The following is a 14313-nucleotide window of genomic DNA, read 5'->3' on the forward strand; positions in this document are numbered from 1 at the left end:
ATCTCCCTCTTTTCTCGGTGAGCCTATGTGCCCTATGACAAGAATAAATTTGTAGGTCATACGGTTGTTTAAAGGATTAAATACTATATAAAGTGACTACATGGCCTAACACAATGAATGCATTTATTACAAATAATATTATTTATAAAAGGATGTTCTTTTCTGTTTGCCAGTATTACCCTTATTTGTCTACTGTAGTACATTGAACCGGCATTTCAGGAAAGTTTAGAATGCTTTCCTAGATACAGCTCAAATTCTTATTTATTTACTCTTTAAGTATTTTGCTTTATAGTTTCTAATACTTTATTTTACCTTTCACACAGTAGAGAAAAACCACCTGTAATATCTCCATCCACCGTGTTGACATCCGTTGAAACATTTAGTAGTGATAGCAAACTCGGCAGAGATGCTGTTTCGAATCACGTAGAAGGTGTGGAGGAAGACTAGTCACAGACTCCCCTCCATCTATCCAGAGGGGATGTCAGCCACCCCCGGGCATTCTGCTTCATGCTGGGAATACGCGGCATGATCCTTGCTCATATTTTTCACAGGCTCCTAACGGAAATGGGTCAATAAATGCGGCAATAATAGATAAGCCACTGGGAGTCGGTACTCACTCCTGTTTGGTTAGACTGGGAGTTTTCACAGAATATTGAGTTCAGAAAGATGAAGATGAGTTTCCCAGACCTGAAGACTCAGATACAGTGTCAGGGTAGTGTGTTCAGGGACTTTGGGCAGCTTCGTGTTGCTAGAATCTGAGAAATGAGGCTGGAGTCAGGTTAAAGAGAATTAGATGGGGACCAGCAGTGGTGTAATGGTTACATTGCTGGACTACGTAGTCGACCACAGTTCGAGTCCTGGACTTGGCGGCTTTAAACTCAACACCGGGTGCATGTGCGTGTGTGCCCAAAATTCTGAGAGGAGAATTGGAGGAGAAAATTGCGATGTGACCATCCCTGGGGGGTGATTTCTTGCTTCCTGTCTCTCTGGCAAGTGCATGAGCCCTATGCAAAAACCTCTCAAAAAATGGAGTACATCTTATAGATTCCTGAGAGTAAAACAAGAACATCCATATAAAGGGCTTGGAAGGGCTCAACAAGTGTTTGCTACTGAGTTTCACAAACGTTATGACTTTAGACAAATGGCTTAAACTTTTTGTCCTTTATTTCTTCAGCTATGAAATGAGGGATGGAAGAGATGATATTGAATATCTCTTTATAATTTTCTATGGTTAGATGGTATGTGAATTACCTGAGATAACAGAAAAGAAATAAATCCGTCATAATGGCCACCAGGTGGCAGTAGTGAAGAGCTTAACTGCCACCCCATTAGGGGGAAAAGTTACTATTTTTTTTTTTTGTATAGGAAAAAATGTTACATCATGCACAGACCTTATTCCAAGAGAATTACCATTAGCAGTGGAATGTATAATCATCCAGTTTTTTCCTTCATATATGTGTGTGTGCAGGTATATATGTGCCTTCTTTTTAAAAATACTATTTTTTAATTAAAAAATGTATTTTTTATTGTCAGAGAGTGCTTGCATTTTACAGAGAGAGAGAAAAGAAAAGGAGAAAGCCCTTCCTCTCCCCTGCCGCCGTGGGGCGTGGCCGTGCATAATCCCTTCTGCTCCATTTCTCCTTCCTGTCTGGATGTTGGACACACATGCACATGCACCTGGCGTGATTTTTGGGCTGCTGGATCTGGAACTTGTACCATGCAGTAGGTCATGTGGGACCCACCTGCCATAGCCACCAGGACATCAGCTGGCCTGGTTCTAATATTCTTCATTTTATCCATTCTATAAATGTGTATAGGACCAGCCCTGTATTTTAGTGGTTAAGGGAGCTGAATCCCACGTGATGGGCAGTGCAGTTCAAAACCTGGCCCTGGTAGCTTGGAACACACGCCAGGCATGTGTGCGTGCCCAAGTTCCCAACAGATGGAGAAGTGCTGTTGGGGTGTGCTCTCTCTCTCTCTCTCAGTGTGGCAAGTGCACACAGCTTCTGGAAAATTAAAAAAAGAAAAAATGACCCCATCGTACCTCGTGTGCCTGTTTACCTCTTACCAGGTCAATCCATGGTATAGAATCATTTTTTTTTTTTTTTCAAGAGAGAGATTTTTGCTATAGTGAGCATGCACTCACCAGAGAGAGAGAGAAAGAGAGAAATCTCTCCCCCAGAGGGTTGGCCATACTTCAATCCTTTCTCCTCCATCCCCCAGGGGGTTGGCCATACTTCAATCCTTTCTCCTCCATTTTCCTCTCTGAATCTTGGGCATACATGCACACACGCACAATGTGAGTTTCAAGCCTCCGGGTCCAGGACTCAAACTGCAGTTGGCCGTGTGGGAGTCCAGCACTTCAGCCACTGTGCCCCTGCTGGCCCCCATGATACAGAATCTTAATGCCTAATGCTTCCCTCTAACCTGACCTAACTTCCTACTCCTCTCGACTTTCTCGACCCTTCTACTTTACTGTCATCAGTCGAATCCCCTATATCCTTAACAATTTTTCTAAATATTCTCTTCATCTTTTTTTTTTTTGTCTTAGGTTTTGGCAGAGGGCAGGTACACTTGCTGGAGAGAGACACACACACAGAGAGAGAGAGAGAGAGATAAAGTGAGAAACAGTTCTCAGGGGGGTGACCACACCACAATCCCTTCTGCTCTCGGGATTTTAGGCACGCATTCACACGTGCCTGGCGTGTTTCAGGCTGTCAGGTCTGGGACTTGAACCACAGTTGGCGATATGGAAGTCCAGTGCTTTAACCATCACACCACCTGCTGGCACCTCCCATCACCTTTTTACTTTGTCTCCTAAAATTATTACTTCCCTTGCAATATTCTCAAATTGTGGCGCTTTTTTTTTTTTCTTTTTTTTAAATCTTTCCTCCCACTGACCAAAAGACCCAGAGACAAAGTAGATATTTTGCTTAGTCCTCATTGCTGGTTTTGGTTTGGTTTGTTTGGTTGGTTGGTTTTTGTTTCTGCCGATTTCAGACCTTTCCTTCCAAAAACTTCGTTTCCTGGAGGCACATACCACTGGACTCCCTCCTCCGTCCTCCGTTTTGTGTCGTGGACATCTGTCCTAGCTAGCTGCTCATCTCATCACAGTATCCGTCCTGGCCTCTCCTCTGTCCCTGCTGTCATTACTCTTGACAGCAACAATCTACATGTTGGGCCAGCTTCAGCTTCAGGGTGCAGGAGAAACACCCTGTTCTAGGGCCAGTTGGGGGCGTGGTGAAGGCGGCTGGATCGCACGTGACTGACTCTGTCGTTCAAGTCCCGGACCTGGCAGCTTGAAAAGCATGCTAGGGGCATGTGTGCCCAAAATCCCCAAAGGAGGGAGAGATGGAGGAGAAGGGATTGTGATGTGACCAACCACACGGGGAGTGCTTGCTCACTTTCCCTCTCTCTATTTCTCTGTCTCTAGTAAACACACATGCCCCCTGGCAAGTTAAGAAAGGGGAGGGAAGGAGAAAAGAAGGAAAGGAAAGGAAAAGAAAACAAGAAAGAAAGAAGAGAAGAGAAAAGAAAAGAAACAAGGAAAGAAAAGGTCTGTCCAAGGGAAGCCAGATCCCACAGGGTGATTGCAGTTCGAATCTCTGGCCCAGTCAGCCTGAACACATTCTATCATGAATAAAGATTTTAAGAATTCATCTACTACCTTCATCATGGTCCTGCGTGATTTCCCTGTCTCCTTTTTTCACCCTCGCGTCCTGCCATCTCCCTCTATGAAGTGAGAAACGAAGCATCTGAGGTTTTGTCCTTGTAAGCTAGCGGGTTGGCCTGTCACAGTGTCCTATACGTATCCTGACAGAAGACTTCAGACCCGTGGGCTCGGGCCGGGAACGATTTGTACTCAAAGCACAAAGTTGTCAGCGGTACCTTGTGTCAGTTCCCGTGTCCTGATTACCTTGAGGCAACAGGATGGGGACTGCGTGTTTCCTGCGTGTCCAGTGGGTCTCGTCACAGGAGCCTGGGTCTGGGAGACTGTGAGCTTTTATGAGCGCCGATGACCTACCGCTCCCTACTCAGGAGAGGGGCAGCTCGTTATCTTGAAATGTGAGCACGTTTCCTCTAAGGGAGAGGCAGAAGCCTCTCTAGACTTCTTACCCTGGAATGTAATGAACAGAAGCTTTTGCAAGGTAGATATTCGTGTCCGTATGTCCTTTTCTATCTACAAAAGATTAGTCAAAACTAATGTGATGTGACCAATGCCATGGGGGGTGCTTTCTCACTCTCCCTCTCTGTATTTCTCTCTTCTCTCTAGTAAGCTCACATGCTCCCTGGCAAATTAAAAAGGAAGGGAAGGGAAGGGAAGGGACCAGGACCAGCAGATGGCATAATGGTTACATCACTGGACTCCCACATAGTCGATCGCAATTCAAGTCCTGGACCCGACAGCTTGAAACACTCCAGGCACATTTGCGTGCGTGCCCAGAATCCTGAGAGGAGAATGGAGAAGGGATCCTGGAGTGGCCATTCCCCTGGGAATGATTTCTCCCTGTCTTTCTCTCTCTGTTTCTCCAGCAAGTGTGCATGCTTTATAACAAAAATCTCTCTTTAAAAAAAAAATAGAAAAGAAAAGAAAAAGCACACCAGGCAGGACCAGCAGATAGTGTAATGGTTATGTTGCTGGACTCCCACATGGCCAACCATGGTTCAAGTCCTGGACCTGGTGGTTTGAAACTCTCTCCAGGCACATTTGTGTGTATGTGCCCAGAACCCTAAGAGGAGAACAGAGGAGAAGGGATCATGAAGTGACCATCCTCCCCTGGGGGTAATTTCTTGCTTTCTGTCTCTCTGTCTCTCTGGCAAGCACACATGCCCGATAGCAAAAAAATCTCTAAAAAACAAATTTGTGACCTGAATCTACCCAAGCTGATTTTCTGTCAAAACAAAAAAATGAACACTCATTAAAATTTCAGCAAGATTCAAAAAAATCTTAAAACAATATTCAAGATGTCTCAGATGCAACTGTAAATTACTAACCATAAGAACAAACCAGGAAAATCTCAATTCACTTGTGTCCCGGCCCGCGGGACAATCAAACAGGCTACCTGAGTGAGAGAGCGGAAGTCTGGAACCGGGGAAGCGTCACAACACGGGAGCGACACAGTGTCACAGCTCTGAATGGTATATAGTCGCTCATTTATTGAGGGCCCGAGAACATTCTTATATACACAGCAGGGTGGTAATTGATTGCCCAATATGTAAATGAAGGTTATATTTTGGGCCAGTAATTGATTGTTTTGTCAGGGGGCGTTAACCAGGGGGCGGAGCTTAGGGGCGGATTGCTGTCGAGGACCTGATTGAGAAGCTGCTTGCGGATGTTAGCTAGGTTGGGGAGCCCAGGGGCGGATTGTTTACTCCCGGAACAGGGGAGTCCGGAGGTCATCGTGTGAAAGTCATTTCAGCCACTTTGGTGCACGTGGCTCTCCATATGTCCCCCTTTTACCATTACCCTCATCCAAGACCAACTTGATTCCCTTGCAGAGGTGGTCCTACAGAATCGGAGTCTCCTGGGTTACCTGTCGTAGGAACAACCCAAGGATGGGCGTCCTGTCTTAGGTAGAGGAGGTGGCATTAAATCGGCCAGACTCTCTTACCCGTCATGGGCTGACCAACTCAGCTCCTCAGGCTAGGTTATGGTGTTCATCGGCATCGGCCATGTCCAGTCTAGTGTAATGGACCTGAATAGGTTGTGAAAGGAGGGAGGTGACTTGGTGACTGATGAATGTTTTTAGCCTTTGGAAGATGACCGGCCCCAGGGAGCAATCAGCAGCCGGAGGATGGGGCCAAGGATAGGGAGTAAGAAGGGCAAGAGTCCATTCCAAATAATGAAGAAAGGGTTGTCTGACAGCTGGCGTCTGCGAGTTTTCAGGGTTTCCTGGAGTTCGTGGATTCTGTCCCGGATAATGCCAGACTTGGCGTAGAAGCAGCATCATCGTTCCTGTAAGGCAAGACAAAGGCCTCCCTGTTCCGCTAGCAGGAGGTCTAATCCTCTCCGATTCTGTAAGACCACCTGTGTGAGGGAATCAAGTTGGTCTTGGATGAGGGTAATGGTAGATGTGACCTGTTGGACATCAGAAATAAAGGGGGACATGTGGAGAGCCACGTGCACCAAAGTAAAGGGGGACATATGGAGAGCCACGTGCACCAAAGTGGCTGAAATGACTTTCACACGATGACCTCCGGACTCCCCTGTTCCGGGAGTAAACAATCCGCCCCTGGGCTCCCCAACCTAGCTAACAATCGCAAGCAGCTTCTCAATCAGGTCCTCGACAGCAATCCACCCCTAAGCTCCGCCCCCTGCTTAATGCTCCCTGAGAAAACAATCAATTACTGGCCCAAAATATATCCTTCATTTACATATTGGGCAATCAATTACCACCCTGCTGTGTATATAAGAATGTTCTCGGGCCCTCAATAAACGAGCGACCGTATACCATTCAGAGCTGTGACACTGTGTCGCTTCCATGTTGTGACGCTGCCCCGGTTCCAGACCTCTGCTCTCTCACTCAGGTAGCCTGTTCGATTGTCCCGCGGGCCGGGACACACATGGGCAGAAAAGACGTGACGCTGAAGGAGCACAGATGGGGCCAGTCCACAGCACAGCAGTGCACAGAGGAAGCAGGATCCCCTGTCAGTGTACAGAACATGCCCAGCCTGGACCCCAAGGGATAGAGAATTGGAGGAAAAAGAATTGCAGTGTGACCAGGCGCCACTAGGGGTGCTTGCTTTCTCTGGTGAATGCTTGTGCCCAATGGCAATTTTAAAAATTCTCTGATATTAATATATGTGTTCGAATTCTTAGGATTTGTCTGGTGTATGCTTTCCTATACCTTCTACCATTTTGTGTCCTTATGTTTAAAGTGTCATATACACAGTATACAGCTAAATTTTTTGTTTTATTCCACATGGTGACTCCAGTTTGAATCCCGGGTCAATAAACCTGAACCTGAAACACACCAGGCACATGTACAAGTGCCCAGAAACCAAGGGGCTGGAGGTTTGGAGGAAGGGGATTGTGCACGACAGACCTTGTGAAGGGGGCTCTTCTTTCTCTTACTAACTCTCTGCCTCTCTGGCAAGCACACACACCCTCTGGCAATTAAAAACATTGGAAAATTTCAAATTAGGCTTTCCTCCAGACTATTTTTTTAAAGAATTATTTTTCAGTGACCAGCAGTTAGCGTAATGGCTATGTCGCTGGACTTTCATGTAGTCGACTGCGGCTTGAGTCCCAGACCCGGTGGCTAAGCTCACATCGGGCGCGTGTGTGTGCGTGCCCAAGATCCCGAGAGGAGAAAGGAGGAGAAGGGATTGTGGCGTGGCCATCCCCCCGGGGGGGGTGATTTCTCACTTTCTGTCTCTTTGTCTCTCTGTCTTTCTGGCGAGTACACATGCCCTACAGAAAAAAAAGAAAAGAAAAGAAGAAAGAAAAAAGAATTATTTTTTGTTTACCTTTACTCATTTATTCATCCATTCCAATCTGACCAGAGAGGGACAGAGAGAGAGAGAGAGAGGAAAGGCAAGAAAGCAAGCTGCCAGGTCCAGGACTTGCACTGTGGTCAGCCTTGTGGGAGTCCAGTGCCCTTAGCCACTACACCACTTGCCGATCCCTATTTTAATTAAAAAACAAAACAAAACAAAAACAAAAACATGTATTTATGGGACCAGCAGGTGGCATGTTGGTTAAGGGCACTGGACTCCCACATGGCTGACCACGGTGCAAGTCCTGGACCTGGTGGCTTGCTTTCTCACTTTCCCTCTTTCTCTCTCTCTCTGTCTCACTCTATCCCTCTCTAGTCAAGATTAAAAATACATAAATATAAATACATGAAGTTAAATAATTCATTAAAAAACACATTTATTTATTTATTTATTTGTTGTGTTTTTCAAGCCACCGGGTCTGGGACTCAAACCTAGTTGGCCACATGGGAATGCAGCACCCCAACTACAAGGCCACTTGCTGGCCCCACTATTTTTCTTTTAAAGTTTATCTTCTTTCTTTATTTTATGAGAGGGAGAGAGAGAGGGACCCCCATCAGGGTCAGGGCACTTTGTGATCCCCTTTCCTCCTCATTCCACTCATTAGAATCTTGGGCACTTGCATGCATTCCTGGCATGTCTTAGGTCAGAAGGGTCAGGGCCCCAAACCTGCGGTTGGCCATTGGCCGTTGGCCGTGTGGCTTCCAGCACTTCAGGTCCGTGCACTCCAGAGGGGCTGGGCCTTTGAGGGCATTTCTGCAGGTACTCATCTGGCTCTTTGGAGCCTGAAATTCTGTGAGCACATGACTTGACCTTAATCTTGGCAGTCCTTTTGACCTAAATCGGAGATGTTTTCTCCTAGAGATGATTTCTACTTCTGCTGGAAGCTCAGCAGTAGGGATTAAAAATCCCGTCAGATCCTGTGGGGTATTTTCTCAGTGAGGGCGTCCCAGGCCTGGCTTAAGGGTCTGTGGGAGAGAGTGGTAGTAGGGATTTCTGAGGACCTTCTGAACCCCTTGGGGATCGATCAGGCCTCACAGATTGTCTCATGCAGATATTAGACATGGCAGGAGGAGGTCTCTCAAAGAATCTTACTATATGTCTAGAAGAGAACATTTAATATTCTTCATTAGCAGAGGAAGAATCTTTTTTTAAAAGAATTATTTAATTTAATTTATTGTTATTATTATTTTTAATTTGCTATAGGTTACATGTACTCACCAGGGGGAGACAGAGAGAAAGAAAGTGAGAAAGCAAGTCACCAGGTCCAGGACTTGAACTGTGGTCAGCCATGCGGGAGTCCAGTGCCTTAACCACCACACTACCTGCTGGCCTAAGGAAGAATCTCTTAATTGCTAGTTTACCAAAGATTTTCATTTTTTTTTTTTTAAAGTGAATGTAAAACTTTTTTTTTTTCCTTTTTGTTATAGGGCACTTGTGCTCGCCAGAGAGAGAGAGAGAGAAAGAGAAAGAGATATCCCTGGGGGTTAAGGGTAGGGAGGGGGGATGGCCACACTGCAATCCCTTCTCCATTCTCCTCTTGGAATTTTGGGCACGCATGCACATATGCCTGGCATGATGTTCAAGCTGCCTGGTCCAGGACTCGAACCACACAGTGGGCTGTGTGGGATCCAGTGTTTTAACCTCCATGCCACCTGCTGGCCCAGATGTTAAACTTTTACTTTTAAATGTATTTCCTCCAAGAGACAGAGATAGGCAGATGAACAAACAGGGACAAAGGCAAACACCTTCAGCAAGGTCCTCGCACCGTGATTTGCCTCGGCCTGAGCTAGCCCATGTTACGGGCAGGTGCGTACCAATGCCCAGCACATACAGGGAAGTCCTGGGCACAAAGCTAGGCCCCACCTATGTGGGTCCAGTGACATTACTACTGTCATATCACCTGGCCCAGATGTTACAGTTTATATCAGATGCCATGTTAAGGGCCAGTCTGGTCTGGTAGCCTAGTGTTTAAGGAAGCCAGACCTCACATGGCCAACTTTTTTTTTTTTTTTTTCCAGAGAGCATGGGGACTTGTGAGATCGTCCCCAAGAAGTGATGGCTACACCCAGTCCCTTCTCCTCCATTCTCCTCCTGGGATTGATTGATTTATTTTTTAGAGAGATATTTGCTACAGTGCATGCACTCACTGGAAAGACAGAGAGAGAGATAGAGAGACAGAAAGCATGAAATCACCACCCCATGCCCCTGCCAGCAGGGATAGCCAAACCACAATCCCTTTTCTACCATTCTCCTCTAGGGATCTTGGGCACACATGCACACGTGCCCTGCATGAGTTTTAAGCCACCAGATCTGAGATTTGAACCACGGTCTACTACATGGGAGTCCAGCGACATAGCCATTATGCCATCTGCTGGTCCCACCTCCTGGGGTTTTGAGCATGCACGCATGCATGCATGTCCAGCATGATTTTCAAGGTGCTGGGTTAGGGACTGAACCTTGGTCCACCATGCGGGAGTCTAGTACCTTAACCACCATGTTACCTGTTGGCCTGACCAACCTTGGTTTGAATCTAGGCCCTAGCAACTTGAAAAACATGCAAGGCTCATGTGCATGACTGCCCCAACTCCCAAAGGACAGAGAGGAGGAGATTGTAGCATGATCAGCCCCATGAAGGGTGCTTCCTCCCTTCAGTGTGTACACATCCTCTGGCAATTAAAAAATGCCCTTTTGGGCCAAGAGGTGGTGTAGTGGTTAAGGCACAAGACGCCCTCATGGCAGACAGTGTTCAAGTCTCAGATCTGGCAGCTTGAGACTCATGCTGGGCGCATGCGCGTGTGTGCTCAGAAACCCCAAGGAGAGAATGGAGAAGGGATTACAATGTGGTCATCCCCCCCAGGGGGTGATTTCTCGCTTTCTGTCTCTCTGATGAGCGCAAGCATCCTATAGCAAAAAAATCTCTTGAAAAAGATGAACAGAATAATAAATATGTCCTTTTGGCATCTGTAGAGATGATGACATATAAAATATTTCTCTTTGGAGAAGCCGATCTGGGGAAAACCACACACCGAACGGCCAAAGAAAAGTGAGTCAAGGACGTCCTTTTCTAGGAAGGAGCTTGGGCCTCTGAGATATGGGAGGACACTCTGGGCCTGTTTAGAGCATCTGGAGGGTCGGAGAGTTCGATCGTGTTTGTACCCTCGGTGATGCGTATCTTGCCAAGAATAAGACTGACCTGCTGGCCCCATTCTTTTTTTTAATTAATTTATTTTTAGAGAGATATTTTTGCTATTGGGAGGTGTGCACTTACCAGAGAGACAGAGAGAGAAAGAAAGCGAGAAATCAGCCCTGGGGGGGTGGCCATGCCACAGTCCCGTCTCCTCCATTCTCCTCTCAGGACTTTTGGCACTCACACACCCACCCAGCATGAGGTTTTTTTTTGTTGTTGTTTTTTTTTCTATAGAGTGCATGCGCTCGCCAAAAAGACAGAGACAGAGAGAGAGAAAGTGAGAAATCACCCCCCAGGGGAATGGCCACGCTGGAATCTCTTCTCCTCCATTCTCCTCTCAGGATCTTGGACACGTATGCACACGTGCCTGGTGTGAGTTTAAGCCACCAGGTCCGGGACTCAAGCCGTGGTTGACTGCATGGGAGTCTAGCAACATAGCCATTAGGCTAACTGCTGGTCCCCCAGCATGAGTTTTAACCCACTGAGTCCAGACTTGAACCACAGTCAATTATGCCATCCGCTGGTCCCCACTCTTTATTTTTTAAAAATAGTTTTATTTATTCATTCACGGAGCATGTGTTTGCACACTAAAGAGAGAAAGAGAGACAGAAGCACTGTTCTCAGGGCTCGGTCAGGCTAGTCTCCACCCTTTTATCTTAAGAGAGATTTCCGCTACATGGTGTGTGTGCTTGCTGCAGACACAGAAAGAGAAAGTGAGAAACCAGCCCCTGGGGGGATGGCCACGCCACAATCCCTTCTTCATTCTCCTCTCAGGATTTTGGGCACGCACATACACGTGCCCGGCGTGAGTTTTAAGCCACTGGATCCAGGACTCTAACCATGGTTGACCATGTGGGAGTCCTACACCTTAACTACTATGCCACCTGCTGGCCTCCAGTCTCTTTAAAAAAAATATTTATTATTATTGATTTATTTGATTCATTTGATTTGCTATAGGGCACATGTGCTTGAGAGAGAGAGGAGAGAGAGAGTGTGAAAGAAAGCAAGCAAGCCGCTAGGTCCAGGACTGCAACCACAGTCAGCCATGTGGGAGTCCAACGCCTTACCCAGCGCATCACCTACTGGTCCTATAGTCCCTTTTATTCAGTCCTTTAACCCACCAAGACCCTGGGCATGTGTGCATGTGCCAGTGTGTTTTCAGGTCCACCAAGCCAGGGACTCAAACTGTGGTCGGCATGTGGCTTCTGCAGTCCAGTTGCTACCAGCTGTGCCAGAGTCTAGGTCACCGCATGACTTTGTAATTTCTCTTGAATATGTAGTTGCTTTTAAATAGTCTTCTGGGTCTGACTCCTTACAGGAGAAAAGAACGGCCAGCAGGTGGTGTGGTGTTTAAGGCACTGGACTTCCACATGGCCGACCACAGTTCAAGTCCCAGACCTGGTGGCTTGCTCTCTTGTTTTCTCTCTCTCTCTGTATCTGTTTCCCTTTGGTGAGCTCATGAGCACTATAATGCATTTAAAAATAATAATAGGGACCAGCAGGTAGTGTGGTGGTTAAGGTGTTGGACTCCCATGTGGTTGACCATAGTTTGAGTCTCAGACCCACTGTCATGGGAGTAAGAGGGTGAAAACTTGATCCAATAATGGTGTTCGTGCATGCCCAAAATCCTGAGAGGAGAATGGGGAGAAGGGACTGTGGCCTGGCCATCTCCCCTGAGGGGTGATTTCTTGCTTTCTGTCTCTCTGACTCTGTTTCTCTGGTGAGTACACATGCCCTATAGCAAAACTCTCTCTAAATAAATAAATAAAATAATTCTTTAAAAAGGGGGAGGTGGGAAGAGAAAAGTTAAGGAAAGGTGACAGTGCTAGCCCTTTAAATCCCCGGAAGTCACTTCAGCTAGAGAACTAGGAGCTTGCAACAATGGCTACCGGCCATTTTCTGCACTTGTGGGATCACGTGTAGCAATTAGTGGTGGCAGAGCACAGATTCGCAGCACTCGGAGGCTGGGGTCCTTTGTGCCCATCCCTTTCCTTGCTCCTACAAGCTGTGCACACACTGAGGTGGGAGCACAACACAGCTGCCTCCCACAGAGCTGAGCGCTGGAGGATGAGGAGCTGCTACTACGCCAAGAGCCAAAATCGACCAAAATTAATACAATTTATGGCCCCAGTCTTCCCCTGAAGTTGCAAGCCTTAAATAGATTATAGAATTTCCAAATAGGTATCAGACAAATTCTGCCAGGGTAACTCTTACGTAAATGGGGAGTCAGATTTCTGGTGTTGTCTACTCTGCCTTCCCAGAATCCTCCCCATTTAGTTCATTTTCACTTACTCTATATTATTAAAACTTCTGATGCTACAATTTTATTCTATATACTACTTTGGTTGATTTTTTAAAAAGACATTTATCTATTTATTTATTTGTTGTGATTTTTCAAGTCACTGGGTCCAGGACTCCAACCATAGCCAGCCATATGGGAACTCAGTACCTTACCCACCATGCCACCTGATGGCCCTGGCTGAATTCTTTTCTTTTTAAAGAATTATTTTATTTAACTTAATGAATTTATTTATTTAATTTGACCACAGAGGGAAAGACTGAGAGAGAGGGAAAGTAAGAAAGCATGCCAGCAGATCTGGGACTCAAACCAAGGTCTGCTACCACCCTACCTGCTGACCCCTCTTTTCTTTTCTTTCTTTCTTTTTTTTTTTTATTGTCCTCATTGTCATTACTCTGTAAATAGTTTGTAAATCTATAATTATGGTGGTAGTTTTTCTTCTTGACTCATGTCTTCCTCTGCCATTGTGCAGCTTACAGAAATACTGGAGACTGTCTGGCTTATAAAGATTAGAGGTTTACTTGACTCATGATTCTGGAAGCTGGAAAGTCCAAAGGTATAGGCCGGCATCATACGGTGGGCAGAAACAAGATGGATGACAGACACATGCAGAGTATGGTCTGTATTACATATGGTTCCCAAAACCTCACTTTTTTCCCCTTAATTTTTGCTATAGGGCGTGGGTGACAGAAAGAGAGAGAGGGAGAGAGAATGTAAGAAAGCACCCCCAGTAGGGATGGACATGCCATAGTCCCTTCTCCTCCATTCTCTTCCTGAACATCATACTAAAACTGTATGATGTTGGGGTCACTGAACACAGTGATACAGTAATCTAGTGGGGGGTCAATAAGGCCAATGCCATACTTCTCTTAATGTATCGTAGTTTTCCTCTGAAGAATTCACAGAAAAGGTTGGGTGGTTTCACTTATTAATATTTGCCTTAAGTGTACAAAGAACCCCTGAAAGTGCTCAGTAGTATTTAACCGCGACATCACCACAACCCAGGCACTAACACAGCTAAGGAATATTGGACTTTTATTCTCGCCCGAGAAGCATCTAGTAACAACTCCCGGGTTCAATGCTCCGAGTGGCCCACAAGGGATCTGCTCTACTTTATGGGCTGGGGTTCCTTAGCCAATGGGTCCCCTGGCCACCCTCAGTTGCCTTCGGGGACGCCTAAGCGGCATGCTCTGCGCACAGGCGGTTGACCACACGCTGCTCCCGCCTGCTCCTCAACCGGGCGCCCTCCTGGACTACAGGCTGCAGAGCGCAGCGCGGCCGGGAGGCCGCCCCACAGTGCGCGCTGCGGCCGCTGGGCTCCCCGGCC

This window comes from Tupaia chinensis, unplaced genomic scaffold (genome assembly GCF_000334495.1).
Source record: "Tupaia chinensis unplaced genomic scaffold, TupChi_1.0 Scaffold000127_2, whole genome shotgun sequence".
In the NCBI taxonomy this organism is placed as follows: Eukaryota; Metazoa; Chordata; class Mammalia; order Scandentia; family Tupaiidae; genus Tupaia; species Tupaia belangeri.